Source organism: Nelumbo lutea, chromosome 6 (genome assembly GCF_056320005.1).
Source record: "Nelumbo lutea isolate HS-2025 chromosome 6, American lotus-T2T, whole genome shotgun sequence".
Lineage (NCBI taxonomy): Eukaryota > Viridiplantae > Streptophyta > Magnoliopsida > Proteales > Nelumbonaceae > Nelumbo > Nelumbo lutea.
In genome coordinates this window covers 38,868,617-38,888,158 of record NC_142689.1, presented here as the reverse complement: position 1 = coordinate 38,888,158, position 19,542 = coordinate 38,868,617, and positions in this window count along the sequence as shown.

Genomic DNA, 19,542 nt, shown 5'->3' with positions numbered 1-19,542 from the left:
AGAAAAGAATAATCTGGAGGAGAACCAAACAGAACTTCATATGGGGATTTGTGCCAGAGAGTGCTAGTAGAAAGCTAATTAATTAAGTAAACAGTTGTAAGAGCGATATCTGCCTAAAAAGAAAAGAGGAGAGATGAGGAAGCCAATAGAGACAAGGTTGCTTCGATGACATGACGGTGTTTCCGTTCAACACAACCGTTCTGTTCATGTGAGTAAGGATAAGCAAGCCAGTGAGTAATGCTGATGGAGTCCAAGAAAGAAGAGAGCTTCCGATATTCTCCACCCCAATCAAATTGCAAAGCCTTGATTTTTGTACTAAATAAATTTTCAACATGATGTTTAAAAGACAAAAATACATCAAAGACATATGACTGTCATTGCAACGGAAACAACCAAGAAAATTTACTATAAGCATCAATGAAAATTACATAGTAACAAAACCTTGCATTGGGGCTGGTCCCCATACACCCGAAAACACCAAATCTAATGGACTAGAAACAACTGTAGAAGAAAGGGGAAGAGATAACCTATGACTCTTACTTACTTGACACAACTAACAAACTAAATTAGGACTGAAATTCAACTGACCTTCATATGGTAATCTGAACGGAGTGACAACTAGCCTCACAATCCGCATGGCTGGATGCCCAAGTCACTTGTGCCAATCGTTAACGAAAACACACTCCCCAACTAATGCAGAAGACTGATTCAAACTAGTCAACTTTCCCGAAAACTGATATAGACCGTCTCTACTAGTTCTTCGTAACAGGATGTTCCCCATATTATCCTTCACAAGAAAATAATCACCATGAAATTCAAAAAATAATTTGTTGTCACAAGCAAATTTGTTAACAGATAACAAATTTTTAGATAATTCTAGCACATGAAATATATTATTTAAAGCAAACTATGAGTAGCAGTGCTAATAGTTGAAGAACCAATATTTTTGATTGCCAAACCTGAACTCTTCCTAATTTTGACTTGATTAGTTCCTCCATATTCAGATCAAACTTGGAGATTATCGATGTCAGGTGTCATGTGATGCGTGGCACCACTATCTAGATACCAAGTTGGATCGAATGAAGACTGAGTGGGAGTAGTGTTGTTGTTGTAGGCAGCTTGTTCTGGTTCTTTGTTTTTGTAATTTAGATCATAATGCCGGCGACATTTTACAACTCCATGTCCCAATTTGTTGCACAGTTGACAAACAATTTGACTACCATGTCCTCTACCACCATTATTTGTGTGGTTGTATGAAGAACCGTGCCCCCTGCCTCTCCCGTGGGTGTTCCCGAGAGTAGTGTATTGATTGTTGTTCTAACTCTTGTTTTTGAAATTAGTAAAATTAGTTGTAGGGGTGTGGTATCAACTGGAGTAGCATTCTACTCTAGCCAGCCCTCATGGCCAAGAAGAATGCCTAAAACATCATCAATATCAAGGTCCTCTATATCAGACCTATTAGTAATAGTAGTCACAACAGATTCATATTTTGTTCCTAATCCAACTGGTATATAAAGAATCAAGTCACTCATCTTAATGGGTTCTACAACAGCTGCAAGGCTATTAGCTATGGATTTTGCTTTCCAAACATATTCAGAAATAAGCATACCTCATTTCTTGAGACTCTGAAGTTGTCTCCTGTACTAAAGCAACCTAGAGCGTGAATAATTGGCAAAAGACTTAGCGAAGGAATTCCATTAAGGGAAGGGAGATCCATCATATGGATGGCCAAACCATGCAAGGTGGCTGGGAAAATTTTCAAAAATTTCTTTTCTCCCTTCCGGGAATCGAATTCCCAGTTTTAGAAAAATTGCATTTTTCAAGGGTAGTTCCTGAAACAAACCGGACCAGATTTGAAACCAAAAGAATGAAGAGCAATACCTGAGATGGAATCCACACGTGTATCTCCCAACATAGGTGTTCACGCCCAAAGAGGGCACCAAAACCCGCCTCCATTAAAAATGGCGCAGCTTGAGATGAAACAGGTTCAACAATGTAGTCCTTCAGCAAGAACTGCAATCCTTCAGCAAGGATCAAACAAGCGATGGTGGGCATGAATTTAATCTGATTTTTCTTGCAAAAAACGGAATCTGAATTGATCTCTATTAGTCCAAGAATGAAGGTTGAATTAGGGTTAGGGCGTCAAGAGCAGAAGGAGAGAGAGAATTGAGAGTTGTGTGTAAACTTGGAGCAGTTCACCCTCCTCTATTTATATAGATCTTAAAGAGTTGATCTTCTAATCTAATTAGGAGTTTCCTAACCCAAATCTTTATTTGGATCTGGACTCTTTAAGTAGATAAAACTTATCCTCTCATCCTTATCTGTTAATCCATACCCAAATTCACCCATGATGGGTAATCCAATTAATCTTTGGGCCCTAGACCCATTAAGTAAATGGCTCACGTCCCTGATCAATTGTTGGCTAATTTGGCTCTCTTTGTATGGCGTAGGACCCTAACATTGACCTCACAAAATCCATATGGGTTCATCCTATCTTCTATAACAAAGCCTGGTTGAATTCACTACTAAGCACAGTAAAACCCTGAGTCCATTAGTATGTGCTCTTAATAGGCCCATCATTTACACGAAATGGTCCCTGAGTCCAGCCCTCTTACGAAGGCCCAAGGACAATGGTCTTAAGTGAGATTAGCCCATTAAGTATAAAAGCCCTAAATGGTTTACACTTAACTTCTCAGCCCTTAATGGTCAAGCACTTAACTTCTCAGCCCTAAATGGTCTTACACAATCTCTCCCTCGGCTGCAAGGTACAATGTTGCACTCTCTGCTCGGATGGATCCCAAGAATTAAAAACTTTTGCAAGCCATTTTCATAAATCAATATATATATATATATTGCAAAACAAATCTCAAACAAGTTTGAAATCAAATGTTGGCAGTTTAGGTTTCAATCAGAGAGAGTGTTGTCTCCGATCATTCATTTTGTCTGACAAAGAGGCTGATCTTGTCACTATGATCACCCACTCGAGTAAATTCTCATACTGCCTCAACATACCCAGGTTTTGACCCCCGCTAAGGATCTTATTGATTGGCATATCAAAGACAGCCCAATCCAACACATAGTGCAATACAATAATCAAGTTTAGGGGTTAGGTGTAACTTTTAAGTTTTGCCCACTCGTCTCCAAAGTCTAGGGCATAACTGGAAAATGCTCCAAGTTCAGTGTTTCAAATAAACACACAATACATGTGCTTCGGGTCTAACCCTAGTAGCTGAGACAAGCTACCCCAATCGACTTGGCAGTACATTAATGTCAGCCTTAGCAGGATAAACCTCCTTAAGTCTATCCAATGGCTATAAACATTCTAAACTAACACGAGTCTCATAAGTGTCTAGTTTAAGGATAATTACACAAAAACACACCAGATATAACATGAATAAATTATGTACTTTTGTTCATTTACAATAAATGGATATGTGCATCAATCTGATTGGAGCTAAGGGCATATACTATCTAACATTCCAAACATCATGGGATGATCGATGTCCTACAACTTGAGCGAACACGTTCTCCATGAGTGATGCAATAATCCAAGAAAAAAACTAGTTGATCTTCCGCAAACCATTTTGAATGTGCTGAAATGAGAACCATCTGATTACCATCGATCGGATCCGGTACATATTGTGGTGGTGCAGCAATTGATCCATCTGCGTACCCCATCAATTTATTTATGTAGATGATCGGCAGCAACTGTGCCTTCTAGAGCGGGTAATTGTCATTGCTAAGCTTGATGGGAAGATAGTGTACCCCACTATGCTGGGTTGAATTTGAACCTGTTGTGTTGCTGGAGGCAAACGCACCTGTTGAGTGCTGAGACTCAGAGTTGAAACCGTTAGAAGCCATGGAATCGAAAAAGGCTCTGATACCAAATTAAAAACAAGACAGCTTTAAGAATAATCGGGTGCAATGAAGAGGCCATCAACCTTGATCTGTATTTATAATAACAAGAGGTTTAAAAAGATGGAAACTATATCTTAGGTAGAGTCCTACAAAGATAACAAACAGTAGTGTTCATCTCTTAGGAAATGACTATCCTAAGAGTACATCTCATTAGGAAAACAATTATCATAAAGTTCTAAGGATAATTGTTATCCTAAGGATGGACTTTTATCCTAACTGAAATACATGGGGAGATAGCATATCTCTAATACTCTAATAGAACCTTTGACTAAAGTTTTCGCAAACTCCAAATTCTTTTTTCCAGGTTCAAGTAGCTTCCGGTGGGCAAACAACCCTCATATTAAGGCGCAACGAGACCCACTTTGTATCAAGCCTTCTTGCAAGATTCTCTTCACAAAGATTCCCAATAAAAATGATCTAACTCCTCGCTAAAATCCTCCCAATCCTAACCTCACATGTTGGTCCAATTCTTATTCATGGATAGGGGTGGCCACGAGCTGAGCTGCACACGAGCTATTCGAGCTTCGCTCTGCTCGGTCTAAATGATCTTCGAGCCAAACTCGATAATAAAGCTCGACTCGTGAAGCTCGCAAGCCTATGTCACCTCAACTCGGCACCTCAGCCACTAAGAGTGACCTCAGCTCAGCACCTTGGCAACTGAGGGAGACCTCAACTGCTAGGGGAACCTCAGCTCAGCACTTCAGCAGCTAAGGGACACCTCAGCTTGGCACCTCGGCTCAATACCTCAGCTCAGCACTTCAACAGCTAAGGGACACCTCGGCTCAGCACCTTAGCTGCTAGGGAGACCTTAGCGCGGTACTTTAGCAACTAAGGAAGACCTGTAATCAAAGGTAGTTGAGCTCAAGTCAAGGCGATCTCAAACTTCTGAGCTTTTGTCTCGAGCCAAGCTCAAGCTTGAGTCTCTAATTCGAATCGAGCATGAGCTCAAGCTCGAGCCTAATAGTTTATGAGCAAGCTGAGCTTAAATAGCCAGATATTTGGTTCGGCTAAGCTCGAATCCCCCGTTCTTGGATTTTCTCACAACTATGCCCATCTAGCCCATATGTGCCCTGATCTATCTACATTGTACCTATGGTTCCCACTATTTTGATCAAGGACTTTGCCATTGCACCCATGTTATCCTTATGTTTTTGATAATAAAAAATATCATTAAGAGTACTAACAGTTTGAATTTAAGTGTGCACTTGTACCAAATGACTTCATCGATTGATCTAAAATGTTGATAAATTCATGTGAAATTTTCCAATAATTTGAAATGCAAAGTGAGCAGTTATTTGATGAACTGGTTACTTTCTAAGAAAGAAGAATGCTACCATGAAGAAGAAAATAGAGACATCAAGTGTGGAATTAAATAACCATTTGCAAGAATGGTTACTTGATGTAACGATTAGCAAGAATGCATTCTATGGGCTTAACTCAGGGAGGAAGATCCCAACACATGGGTGAGAAATAACTCAAAGGCCTTTCAACAAAACCTCTAACACTAATGAAGCTTAGGGATCTCCTCTAAAAGACTTTATCTCTAGTTTTTTATCTCTAAAAAACAATATATACAATATGTACTAGATATGCATATGTTATTTTTCACAAGCTTTAATTTAAACTTGGCTCTTTCCTTCTTGTTTTTTAAATCAAGATAAACTCCTCTATTTATAGAGGATTTGTGAGTAAGTAACCATTTTCTACTCATTGGAGGGATTTTACCTTTTTTTTTGGAAATGTTCAAATTTCCCCCAACATGTTAGGAGGCTTTCTAAAATTAATAGTAGTTGTTGGAGCCTTAATATGGTCAAATTTCTTCATGGTAAACGATATCTAATAGTTGACTACAACACAAAAGAATGAATATTTTTCTCTCCTAGTCGACTAGTTGCTCCTTATCAATCAGCTATTAAGCTTGTGAACTCAATCAATTTAAGTGATCAACACATTTGTACTAGGTAATTAGCATAACTTATTAAACTAGCCATTTTGTATGCCTCATCTATTGCAGTTAATTGACACATATATCTAGGGTAGTCAACTACTTCTCATAGTCTTGACCATGCATGCCTTGGGTGTTACAATTAATTAATACATCTATCTTGCTAGTTGACTACTTTTAATAGTCATTACACCAGGAGGCAGAAGTGACCAATATGTTGGTCTCTATGACTTGAGTTTCGAAAATACATTCTTTCTTTTTCTTGAAGGATTCCAAAAATTGAGGACAATTCCTCTTCCAATGTATGGTCGTTTTGCAAAAGTGACACTCATATGATGATTTCTCTTTTCTACTTCTTTGGTTTGCCACACTTCTTCTGAGGCCTCTTCTTGCCCTTACGTTTCTTCTTGCCAAATTTGTCTCCTTCAATAAGCATGGCTACTGGCTTATCCTTTTTTATTAATTCATCAACCATTTGCAACATATTGTCAAGCTTTAGCTAGTTTGCTTTTATCTTATTCATGTTGTAGTTGAAGACAAACTAACTGAAGGATGTGGGCAAAGAGTTCAATATGGCATCGGTTTCCATATCATCATCTAACTTGTAGTCAAGATCCTCTAATTCATTTATGAACTAGTTAGTTCTCAGACATCCTAGTGATCATCAACAATTTGAGGACCTTTTGTCTTAAAGAGCAATTCTGCTCCTCATACATGGCCTTCAAGCTATCTAGAATTTCTTTACAAAATGTTATTTTATTAAACTGTCTCTGGATATAGTTGTCTAGGGAGGTGATAATGTAATAATGGTCAAAAGAGTTATTTTCTTCCCAATCCTGATATTCCTTCTTTCTTGCCTCAGAAGCTCTTTCGCTAGGACATTTTGGTACCTTTTCATTGGCAATTTTGTGTAATTTTTCAAATGTGAACACTAGGTTAAGGTTACGGATCCAGTCTATGCAGTTGGGTCCCTTAAGTTTGTTATCATCTAATAGTTTAGCGAAGGGTCCGTGCGTCATTTTTTATTAATGGAATGAGTAATTAGTTCACAACCTAATTATTATTTCATATTATGTACCATAAAATGGATTTTTTCTATATTTCATTTCCATTTGTTCATCTCTAAGATTTCCCTCTATCTTAGGAGACATTATTCATGTCTCTGAAAATTTGGAAAATCATATAGGTGCATGGGTCCAACTATTTCAGTTGCATAACCCCATCACTTTCTATGAAGGATCATGAATCCACCCATGTATCATGAGCTTCCCCTTTTGCTTTTACTAGACAAGGTTCATACCCATTTTATATTAAATCTTTCTAATTGGTAAGTGTTGACCCATTATATCAAAAGCCCTAAGGTACTATAAAGGAGTCTTCCATTCAAGATATGCCCATCCCACAAATCTATGATGCTCCTATCATCCAAAGAAGAAATTTGACTTATTTCCTTAGTAAAACAGATCATGCTTTTCAAAACTGAACCGGACCGGACGGTCGAACTGAAAAATCGAGAACCGGTCACCTAACCGATTCCGTTTTCCCCCAAAACCACTTTTTTCTCCAAACCGTTGATTTTGGTCAGCAAACCGCAGAACCACTTGGTTAACCATTCGAATGGTTTTGACTATTTTTCAAATTTTTAAATTTTTTTATTTTTTGCCAAAACAGGCTGGTTGTTCGGGTCGAATGGTCGGACCATTCGAATTGGTAATCGGACCCCTAACCATTTTGGTCATCGGTTCATTTTTAAAAACCATGAAGCAGATAACCCAATTTTATGGTGCATCTCAACCCACCAATTTAGTATGCTTTGATGCTAATAAAGGAAGACCTTTAAAGATGTCATCTTATGATATTCCCTTTCATCTAGCACCTGAAGGGAAGGGAGATCCATCATATGGATGGCCGAACCATGCAGGGTGGCTAGGAAAAATTTCAAAAATTCCTTTCTCCCTTCCAATAATCATATTCCTTGATTTAGAAAAATTGCATTTTTCAATGTTCGTTCTTGAAACAAATCGGACCAAATCTGAAACCAAAATTAAATGAGGGATATACCTGATACGGAATCCATGCAAGTAGTTCCCAACGTAGGTGTTCACGCCCAAAGAGGTCACCAAATCCCACCTCCACTGAAGATGACACAGCTTAGGGTGAGGCAGGATCAGCAAAGCAATTCTTCAATAAAATGGCAATCCTTCAACAAGGATCACGCAAGGGAAGTGAGCACAACTTCATATCTGATTCTTCAAGCAAGAATTAGAATCAAGAATCTTTCTTGATCAGTCCAAGAATGGAGATCGAACTGGGTAGGGTGGCAAGAACCAAGACAATATCTGGGATTTCTAAAAGTGTTTAATAGAAGGATTTCTCCCTTTATTTATAACTTCTCTAGATCAGCTTCCTAATCCTATCGGGAAAGGGATCTTTGATCCAAATCTTTATTTGGATCTGAACTCTTAAGTGGATAAGACATATCTTATCCTCTTGTTGATCTAGAAGCAGATCTAATCTCAAATCCACCCTCTTTTAATTAACTAATTAACCCAATTTGAATTAGGCTTTAGGCCCATTAAGATATCAGGCCCACTTCTCTTTTAATTTGCTGGCTAGCTTGGCTCTCTTTGTATGGTGTGGCACCTTAACCTTGATCTCCACAAAAGTCATATGGGTTCAGTCTAGCCTCTGTTACAAGGCCTAGCCGAATTCACTATTGTAAATAGTTAACCCTTGAGCCCATCAGTATGGGCTCTTAACAGGCCCAAGATTTTCACTAAATGATCCCTGGGTCCAGCCACCTTATGAAGGCCCAAAGACTATAGACTTAAGTGAGATTAGCCCATCAGGTAAAAACCCAAAATGATCTTACTCTTAACCTCTCAGTCCATAATGATCAAACACTGCCCGACAAGAGAGGATCTCTCCCTCGGCTGCAAGGTACAGTGTTGCACTCTCCGCTCACATGGATCTCAGGAATTAAAATCTTTTGCAAACATTTTGTGAAACCATAATATATATGTATATCTCTATATAAATTTATTTTGCAAAACAAATCTCAACAAGTTTAAAATCAACTACTAGCAGTTTAGGTTTCCATTAGAGAGAGTGTGTTCCCCAATCACTTACTTTGTCCGACAAAGAGATTGATTTTGTCACTATGATCACCCACTCAGGTGAATTCTCATACTACCCCAACATACCCAAGTTTTGACCCCCACTAAGGATCTCATTGATTGGCATATCAAAGATAGCCCAATCCAGCACCTAGTGCAGTACCACAATCGAGTCTAGGGGTTAGGTGTAACTTTTCAGTTTTGCCTCTCTGTCTCCAAGTTCCAGGGCATAACTGGATAATGGTTTGGTTCAAGGTTTCAATCAAACCTACATTACATGTGCTTTAGGTCTCACCCTAATAGCTGAGACAAACCACCCCAACCGACTTGGCAACACATTAGTGTCAGCCTTGGTAGGATAAACCTCCCCAAGTCTATCTAACAGCTATGAAGATTCTAAACTAACATGAGTCTCATAAGTGTCTAGTTTAAGGTTATTACACATAAATACACCATAGATAACATGAATTAATTATGTACTTTATTCATTTGCAATGAATGTCAAAATGTACATCAACTAATTGGAGCTAAGGGCATACACTGTCTAATAGCACCAATGTCAATTATGAGGGAACAATTATATCAGTCCCTACACAATTTTAGGTCTTACCATATTGGCTCCCACTGACTCTCATAAAGTGAAATACAAATGGGCCCTAAATGGGCTAGGGTTCTTGTGGGTTCCCTCTTGGAAAGGAAACAAGAGAATAGACTATTAAGCGGGGAATCATTCAATAATCCATGGTTATCATGACAATGAAGTGCATTCTTCCATGATTGGCATAAAGAGCCACATCAAGTCTTTGAATGGGCTAATACTTATGGCTCATGTACGAATCACATTCACATAGCACATCACACATAGTTGATTAAGAACTAACTTAAATCTTGTAAAATCCCAGATCCATTGAGTTTAACACATTTCAGCCTATTATTGGGCCAATTTATCCAATAAAACTTATCTTGGTATAAGATCCCAATTGTAAAAAGCAGTTTGACCCATATAGTTGTCCATGTTGAAATGGGCTTATCTTCCTTTAATCTAAAACTAGATAGGTTTCACAAGTTTGAGCCGAATTGGTCCATGGAATAACCCATCAAACACCTAGCCTAAGTCCAAAATTGATCACTTAATCAAAGATCTAAGGAGTTGTTAATAGTCCCCAAAGATGCATCAATTCACAGAGATTATGATCAAAAAATTCTCATATATGATTCACAGTCGAAAAAACAAATAATCAACAATACAACAGAATGAAACAACTAGGGCTGATAGAGTGATGGTCCAAATCTAATCCAAACAAATTACAAGAAACCATCAATCTCTTTCTCCATCACTCTCTGTGATCTCCAGTATGTTCTCCAATGTAAACAAATTTGGAAAACCCTAATTTCTAATGCTTATATCAGGAAAAACCTTAATACAACTTTTCTACAAAATAAAAATAATAATAATTATAAACTAAAAAATCAATATCACAAGGTGTGGATTAAACTTGCCATCAATAAAGAATTCGATCTCCATCGCACTTTCAGCCCAAGAAATCATCATAGAATGATTCCAAATAATATCAAAAAAAATGTAAAGATTAAGTTTTTTGAGAGTCTCCTTACTCAACTACTTTCTCTTTTGAGCCATTCAAACCCTTTAACACAAACAAAAGTATTTTGAATCCTAACATAAACAATGTTATCGTTATGATCAATGGCAAATTCAAGACCTTTGATCAATTGGGACAAATATTATCGTAACATCAACTTAGTTATAGCATCTAAGTAATTAAAGCAAAAAAAGTTGAGATTAAAATATTTTCGCTCTAATCATTTTAAGAAAAATGTATACATCTCTCAAATGAATCATTCTTTCTCCAAGATTTTTCTAATATTCTCAAGCATATAGGGATCTAAAAACTAAAAAAAATGAAAGAAATAATTGTTCCTAACACAACAATGTTTAGGACAATTTTGCATAAAAAAGGGGTTGTAATTTCTAAAACACAAAGAAATAGATCTCATCAAATATGTTTGTCCTTGAAGAATATTAGAGTGAACAAAGATAAAAGGGAATGACTCTACTTGGTTTGTCTCCCTGATTTTCTCTTCCACAATCGACGAACTAGTTCTGGAAAGTCTCCATTGGTGTTGGTTACCACAGATGATGCCAATCTGTTATAGTCAGAATCTGGGGAAAAAAGGATGAATCAAGGTGAGCGATTGGATAGAGCTGCTCATAGATTGGCAAAAGGGGAGAGTCATAAGATATATTCCCAAGCTCTTTGATGCTTTAGTTAGTGAGCAAGGGGTTATCGAACCAAGCTGAGAAGACTAGTCAATAAGGAAATAAGGGGAGCAAGGAGCTAGAGTGTAGTGCATTGCATACCTTTTATCTAAGGAGGTTGTATAGGAGAGATATCGTGTACCTGAGGAGTCCTAATCCTCTAGGGATATGAATACAAGGTAGGATATGTGATTGAGCCAATTTGGGTCATCAAGAGCTCTCGGGTTCATTTTGAAACACATGGTGGCCCTACCCTGGGTTGCGCATATGGGCCTCACAAGTTTTGATTCAGATTGGATCCAACCCAAGCCCCTAACTTGTTGAGGAGGAAACAGGGAGACAAACCAAGTAGAGTCCTTCCCTTTTATCTCTGTTCACTCTGATATTCTTGAAGGGCAAACATATTTGAAGGCAATCTTTTTCTTGGTGTTTTAGAAATTACGACCCCCTTTTTTATGCAAAATTGTCCTAAATGTTGTTGTGTTAGGAACAATGCTTTCTTTCCTATTTTTTAGTTTTTAGATCCCTATATGCTTGAGAATATCAAAAAAATCTTGGAGAAACAATGATTCATTTATGAGATGTATATGTTTTTCTTAAAATGATTAGAGTGAAAATATTTTAATCTCAATTTTTTGTTTTAATTGCTTACATGTTATAACTAAGTTGATGTTATGATAGTGTTTATCCCAACTAATCAAAGGTCTTGGGTTTTCCATTGATCAAAACAATAACATAGTTTATGTTAGGATTCAAAATACTTTTGTTTGTGTTAAAGGGTTTGAATGGCTCGAAAGAGAAAGTAGCCAAGGAGGCTCCTAGAATCAACTCCTCTCTTAGCAGGTCTCCATTCTCGCACGGAGCTGACCTAAAAACAAACCTCCACCATATCCTCAACAGATTTCTCAAGAGGTTTGACCCAGGACACAAGAAAGAACCTTTAGAGTTGAATTGACAACCTTACTGTGCTGTTGTTGTCTTGTAACCAAGGAACACCTTAGCAGCAAGACAATATTGTAAGCATTTGACAAGTTGACACTATCACTTTTGTAGCCAAGCTAAGAAAATACATCACCTGACCCATCAAAATAAGTTGTACAAGTACCCTAACTACCCAACCACTTAGTCCATCTATAATGGTAGCCGAGTAAAATGACTGTCCCAGAATAACTATAATCCTTGGGCCTCAGGTAACTAAGTCCATCATTTAAAAGTCTAGGATGACAAAGAAAGACTCCTAAACTAATGACCTCTAGGGGTGATCATTCTTGGCCTAGCCTAGCCCAACCTAAAAATATCTAGGCCTGGGACCAGGTCTTTGTGTGCAAGCTCAATCCAACCCGGACCCGCATCAATCGTGAAAAGTTTTGGGCCATCTTGGGCCTAACAATTCAAGCCTCGCCTAACCCAGAATATAAAATAATATATATTTTCAGAACATTATAACAATGTATTAATTAAGGCTGCAACTTGGGTCGGGTTGGCCTGACCCCAAACCTAACCCAACCCGAAAAAGTTGGGTTGGGTTAGTCGGGTTGATGTTCGGGTTAGGATTAGGGTTGAAATTCATGAACTCAACTTAACTTTGGGTTGGGTTGGGGTTGACCCCTTAACTCATAATAAACTATAGTAATTTGTAACACTTGTTTTTCTGAATTTTGTACCAAAAGAACAAAAACATCAACAAACAAATACTAATGAAATATAGGATTAATATATGTAGTGAAAGTTGAGCTAAGATCTAAATTCGAGGAATTTTATGATGTTTTAAGAGATGGGAAGAAGGTTGGGTTGGGCCCAACCTGAGCCCAACCCAACCCGAAATTGACTTCGGTTGGGTTGGGTTAGGGTTAGGGTTGGGTTGATCAAGTTGGGTTAGGGTTTAGAACTTAGTGTTGGGCTAGGTTTGGCCTAAACCCGACCTAACCCAACCCAACTTTCAGCCCTAGTATTAATATGAACTATATTTTATTTTATACTAATTGTTTATTAATTTATATAAAATATAAAAATTTTAAGTTTTACCATATAAATAAACATTAATTAGTCGACAAATGTCAATACATGTATGAACACTTAAGACAATTCAAGTATGTAAATTCTCCTCCTAGGCAAGGCCTTCATTCTCATTACCTAAGCAATGTGGGACTTAGAAAAACACTCAATGGTAGTACTCATTGTTTAGTGTTGTTCCAAGTCCCACATTGCTCAAGAATGGGAATGGAGGCCTTGCCCTCATCTATAAAAGTATAGGTAAGCCAAGCTAAACCCACTCTAAGAATTACATTAGGCCCATGCCGTTTTTTTAGTGCGTAGGCCCAAAGCTTATCTAAGCTGAATTTTACCTTTGGCTTGTGCCCTATTTTTTTGCATATATTATATTATATTTATTTAAAATTAAAATTTTAAGTAATTAATTTTTATTATTGGATGTCATAGGTTTGAAAAGCTCATAAGCTTGGCCCGGTTCCATGTAGAGCCAGGTTTGGGCTTGCAAGCTAGGCCCGGGGTGCAGGCTGGGTCGGGCCCAGGCCTAGGTTAAAGCACTTATCATTAGCGCTAAACCCGGCCCATGATAGGGAATGACAGTCGAGCACCAAAGCTGGCAAATGAAACACTGTACATTACCAAAGTCGCTCAACTACTAGTATAAACTGACACATGTCACTTAAAGCAATTGGACGGTCACCCCTGATTGTACCAACCAAGTTGTCACAACGACCAAACCACCACCAAATGTGGTTCACCTAAAGACCTAACTAAGCTAGGCTTAGTAGGGAATGACATTCGAGCAATTAAGCCACCAAGTTGGACTCTACCAACACACTAGTTGCACCAATAGGCAAAAACCTAATCACCAGTATAAATTGACCTCACCTAGAAGGGCTATAAGATTTAGCAAAGGAATTAAATGAACCTTTCACAAGTAAACTCAATGAACCAACACTACCACACCAAAGTTTGATCATCTTGGCCTGATCCTAACTTGACTCACAAAGACCCCGAATGGGCCACTTTGGCAAGTTTGTCTAGTCAGGCTAACTCAACATTCGACCATGCGTAGTTTAATGGCTTCATATAGGCGACTTAAGTTATTACAGAAACAAATTAATGAAATAACTAGGCATGTAGGATTTACAAGAGCTCAGTTCAAAAGAATTTTTTTCGTTCCTATTCAAAATATGACATTGGACTCCTAAGGCCTACAAAGTACAAAAAGAAGAAGAAAAACAAAATTTCACGAGCACGCAAGCCCACCACAATCATAGGAAAGAGAGGAGTCACATTGAACTGGAGGGCATGTCGTCAATCCCCAATACGACTACCTCCTTAATAGTGAAAGACTCCAAGGCGGCCTCAATTTAGATAACTAAGATCGAGGTCAAGGTTATGCTTGGCAACCTTCACCCCACACATTGAGAACTTGTTCATGAAGGAGATCACCCCATACTTGTTTAGGGCATCTTGATGATCCTTTGATATATGCAATTACAACACGTGCCCCTTTCTCAGCCAATTGGTCTTCAATCTTGGCAACCTTTTACTCGACCTCCCTGGCTTTCTCTTCTACCACTTGAGCCTTTTCTATGCCTACATTCACCTTAGCCTTCAACCTTTCATCATCTACCTTCACCTTGGCTGACAACAGGGTGAGTTAGTCATAGACCACATTCACAAAAAAGACACCCTGTAAGAAAAGATCACTTAGTGACAAGAACAGACAACTCTCGCACAAATGACCTCCTTTCCAATGCACGAAGAGCCATCTCGGAGATCCCCAAATTGCCCTAGTTATGATTTAAGATCTTGATGTGTTCCTTAGTGACCACTAGGGGACGATTGCCTACCTCAGCTCTATCTCGGCATGCTTCCTCTTCCTTACTTTTTTGAGTAGCATATGATGATTAACCATATTTGCATCAAGTAAAAACAAACATCACTACAAATACAAATTTGGTCAGATCGAGGTATTTTTATACCTAACATTGATCAACAAGCCCTTAACCAGCCTGGCCTCAGACAAGAACTCCTTGATGTTGACATCAACATCGACCAAATTCTTGAAAACCTTAAGCTCTTCACCAACCAGTTCAATGTGTTTCAAACTAGTAATAGGGGTCAATCATCCCGTGCCACCTCCACGCCTCCAACCCATTCACATAGAAAAATTGTTCCTTTCAATTGTAGTTGGAAGAAGGAACCCTTGATAACCAAATGCCCTTATCCTTGATAGACCCAAGTTGCGCAAATTGCATGTGTAAGGAACCTCACTGAGTTCAAGACCAGCTATGTTCCACCAGGATTTGATCCACTTGCTTGTTTATCGGGAATCACAACCAACTGTAAGTCTATCCTTGTATACATACAGCCAGCCCATGGGGGCCTAGCAGGCCCACTCCTCCACTAGCACTCTCATCTCAAACTTCTCGAGTATATGATACTTTTTGTGGATATTCTCCATGTCTTCTTGCCCCAAGACACTTTTGATGAGCGAAGCACCCTCCTTCAACAACTCCCCACCTTGTCCTCTAGCATGCCAAGTATATCCACCTTGAGATCATTGTCCTCAGACTCCTCAACCTTGACCTCACCCCTAGCATCAGAGCAACTAGCCTTGAGATCTTCATCCCCTACTGGTCTTCAAAACTTGGTGTCCTCAACCTTGACTTCAAAAGAAAATTCATCCCCAAATTGGTAGCTATAGACCTTAATCTCTCTAACCTCAACCATGATGGTCTCCTCAAATGAGTTGTTGTAGTCAATAGCTAGCTCTATTGCCAAACTAGAACTAGACGAGGACATACCAACCTCCTAGATGTCAAGGAGCACTAAGTTGAACTCCAAACAATCTCTCTCCACAAACTCCTAAAGAAAATGATGAAGTCCCAATCACTCAAGACTCCTTGTTATAAAGACTTCTTAATAGCTTGGATTGGTTTGCCACAAATAGTCCAAATTTCACTTTATTTTGCCCAATGACATGCATTCATTAATCTAGGGATCACTCTAACTAGCACCAATGCAAACTGTACATGCAAAAGAAACATGACCCCTGAGATGGTGGTTATAGCTCACATGTTGTACAAGGAAACTTTTGCCTATCCATGGAATGATGGTACAACTTTGTTATCCAACATCACTACTTTCTTCAACCAAGCCAACCTCTCGTTACCTGATATGCAAGTTGATCATCTCGGTCTCAAAAGTATTGGACAAATAAAGAGGCCAATTTGCGCGACTCAGGTTCATGCCACCACATGTCCCAAGATGAACCAAAGAGCTCTCGATAACTTAAATTGGCCCAACAACCTATCTATCCTAGTACTTATCTCCCTATAGACTAGGACTACTCAATAACATGGCATCTCTCCTATATGTCCTCGTCTAGGGATGGAAATTTCTACCTTAGCTAGTTGGAACTTGCCCTAAAAGGTTTTTTCTTTTTCCTTTTTTCTTAAATGATGAATTTTGGGATTCTATAACCCATATAGGTATGAGTAGGGTATGGTATTAGTCTAAACCTGACCCGCATATTATTGGAAAGCAAATGAACTTTATGTAATAGGTTTTGAATTTAATAATATATTGAATTTTATGTGAAGGCTAATTGATAGTTTATGTGTTTATCACATGTCTTAATCAAATAATTGGAATTTTTGTTATTTGTTCATGTTATTTTACTTATTCATTACTTGTATATAACAAGAAATAATAGGAAATTAGGTGTACGTTCTAAACCCAACCCACCCTACCTTGATCTTTATTCGGTCCCCTCTCTAGCCCACTTCTTGCACCCCAGATGCCTGATCAAACCTCAACAATCTCCTTGGAACATGCCAAAACCCCATGAAACCAGATTTCAACCTAAATACCCTTAAATCCATTGTTAGATCTGTAAGATTCTCATTCGATGGTCATGATTCTACCACATCACCAAACTTGTCCCCTAATCAAACTCCATCACATGAAACAAAACATTTGAACAATCAATCATACCAAATTTCAGCCCTAAGTTCTTTGATTTCATCATTCATCCATTAAAGATTCCATTTCGATGTATCTAACAATACAAAATTTCTCAAGCCTAAAACTTATGATCCATACGCTAACATGATCAAAACCTTCCAACAGCCTTGCAATTCAAATCTGTGCCACTTTACCAAATTTCATCATAAAATCCCCTCAATTACTCATCCACTATACTGAGATTCCATCTACGCCCCTTCAGTAGTCGAAATACCCACAACTTAGATTCTCATGATTCATACACCTCTAAAGCTATCACACATTCCTATTAGAATACCCATCCATCAAATTTTAGACCCAAAAATACCCATTTTACCGTACTTCTAAAAAGATTCTAAATCAACCACTTTCGTCACTCACTACTCTAAAAAATCAAATATCTTCATCACGACACAACGCCCAAGACCATTAAATCTTACCAAAACCTTTATCAACATCCTGATTGACCACCCAGAAAATTTCAGACCTAAAAATGTTCATTTTACCCTTTTTATAAAAAGATTTTGAATTAACCACTTTCATTGCTCGCTACTCTCAAAATCGTAAATCTCGATCACGACACCTCTCCTAACACACTCAAACCTCACAAGAACTTTCATCAACCTCATAATCAACTATCCATCCAATTTCAAACCCACAAATATTCATTTTCCTCTTCTAAAAGGATTATAAATCGACTACTCTCGTTGTTTGCCACTCTCAAAATCTTAAATCTCTATCTTGACATTTCTCTCAACACCCCCAACCCCTAATATAACCTTCATCAACCTCTTAATCAACCATATACTTAATTTTAGACATCAAAATATCCATTTTGCTCATTATCTCAAAAGATTCCAAATTGACCATTCCCATTTCCTACCATTCTCCAAATTCAAGATTTTCATTGAGACACATCATCTGATACCTCCAAACCCTATCAAAACCTCCATTAACCTTTCAGTTGTTGATTCGTTAAACTTTAAACCTTAAATGATCATTTTACTCTTCACTTGAAAAGATTCCAAATGAACCATCCCCGTTGCCTGATACTCTCCAAATTCAAGATATCCATAATCGCGCATCATCTAACACTTTCAAGCCCTAGCAAAACCTCCATCAACCACTCAATCATTGATCTGTTAAACTTCAAACATTAAAATGACCTTTACTATTCACCAAAAAGATTCCAAATGGATTATCTTATCGCCTAATACTCTCCAAATTCAAGATATCCATTGTCATGCATCATCCAACACTTTTTAACCATGTCAAAAACTCCATTAACCTTCTGATCGTTAATCCGTCAAACTCTAGACCTTAAAATGACCATTTTAACCTTCACTAAAAAAGATTCTAAATGTATCATCCTCGTCATCCGATACTATCCAAATTTAAGATATTCATCATCACACATTATTTGACACATTCAAGCTTCATCAAAGCCTCCTGAATGACAATCTATCAAATTTTAAAACCTAAAATGACCATTTTACCCTTTACTAAAAAATATTTCAAATTGATTATCATCATTGCTTGACACTCTCCAAATTCATGATATCTGTCATTACGCATCATTTGGCACCTTCAAACCTTCATCAGCCTCTCAATGAACCATTTACCCAACTTGCAAACCATTGATGATACACTAGTTCGACATTTGACAATTGAGAATGTAAGGCATAAGACCTTATGAATGGAAAGTGTTTCATTAGGGTTTTGTTTTATAAAGGGATATACACATAGATGTGGTGCATTGCGATGCACCATATCAATTCAAATGCCTACTATGTTGGATGCCACATTAGATCCACATCATGTTACCATTGCTAGCAACAACTATGAAAACGATAAAACACGAGATTCAATGCTTTCTTAGATCACACCTTACTAATTTCTAATGCGTGGTCGTTTTCTTCCATTTTTTTTCAAAAAAATGGAACCAAATAAAGAGTATTTCTTGGTGCACCATTTTTTTCTGATGTGGAGCCATTTTCTAAGGAAATGACACTAATGCCAAACATGAAACATCATCCAAAATGTCACCATATCAGTGCCACATCTGAAATATGCTTTTTTTAATTTTTTACAGAAAAATGCTTGATGTTTGGTTAGTCAGTTTTTGAAAAATGTTTTCTTAGACCACACATTGAAAATCAAGAAAGGTGTGTATGGTGTTTTCTTGTTTTTTCTTCTTTTGCTTTATTGTTGTTGCTAACAACAATATGTTGACATGGCATTGAAAAATGCCTATGTAGCAACAACAATAATGGTACCAA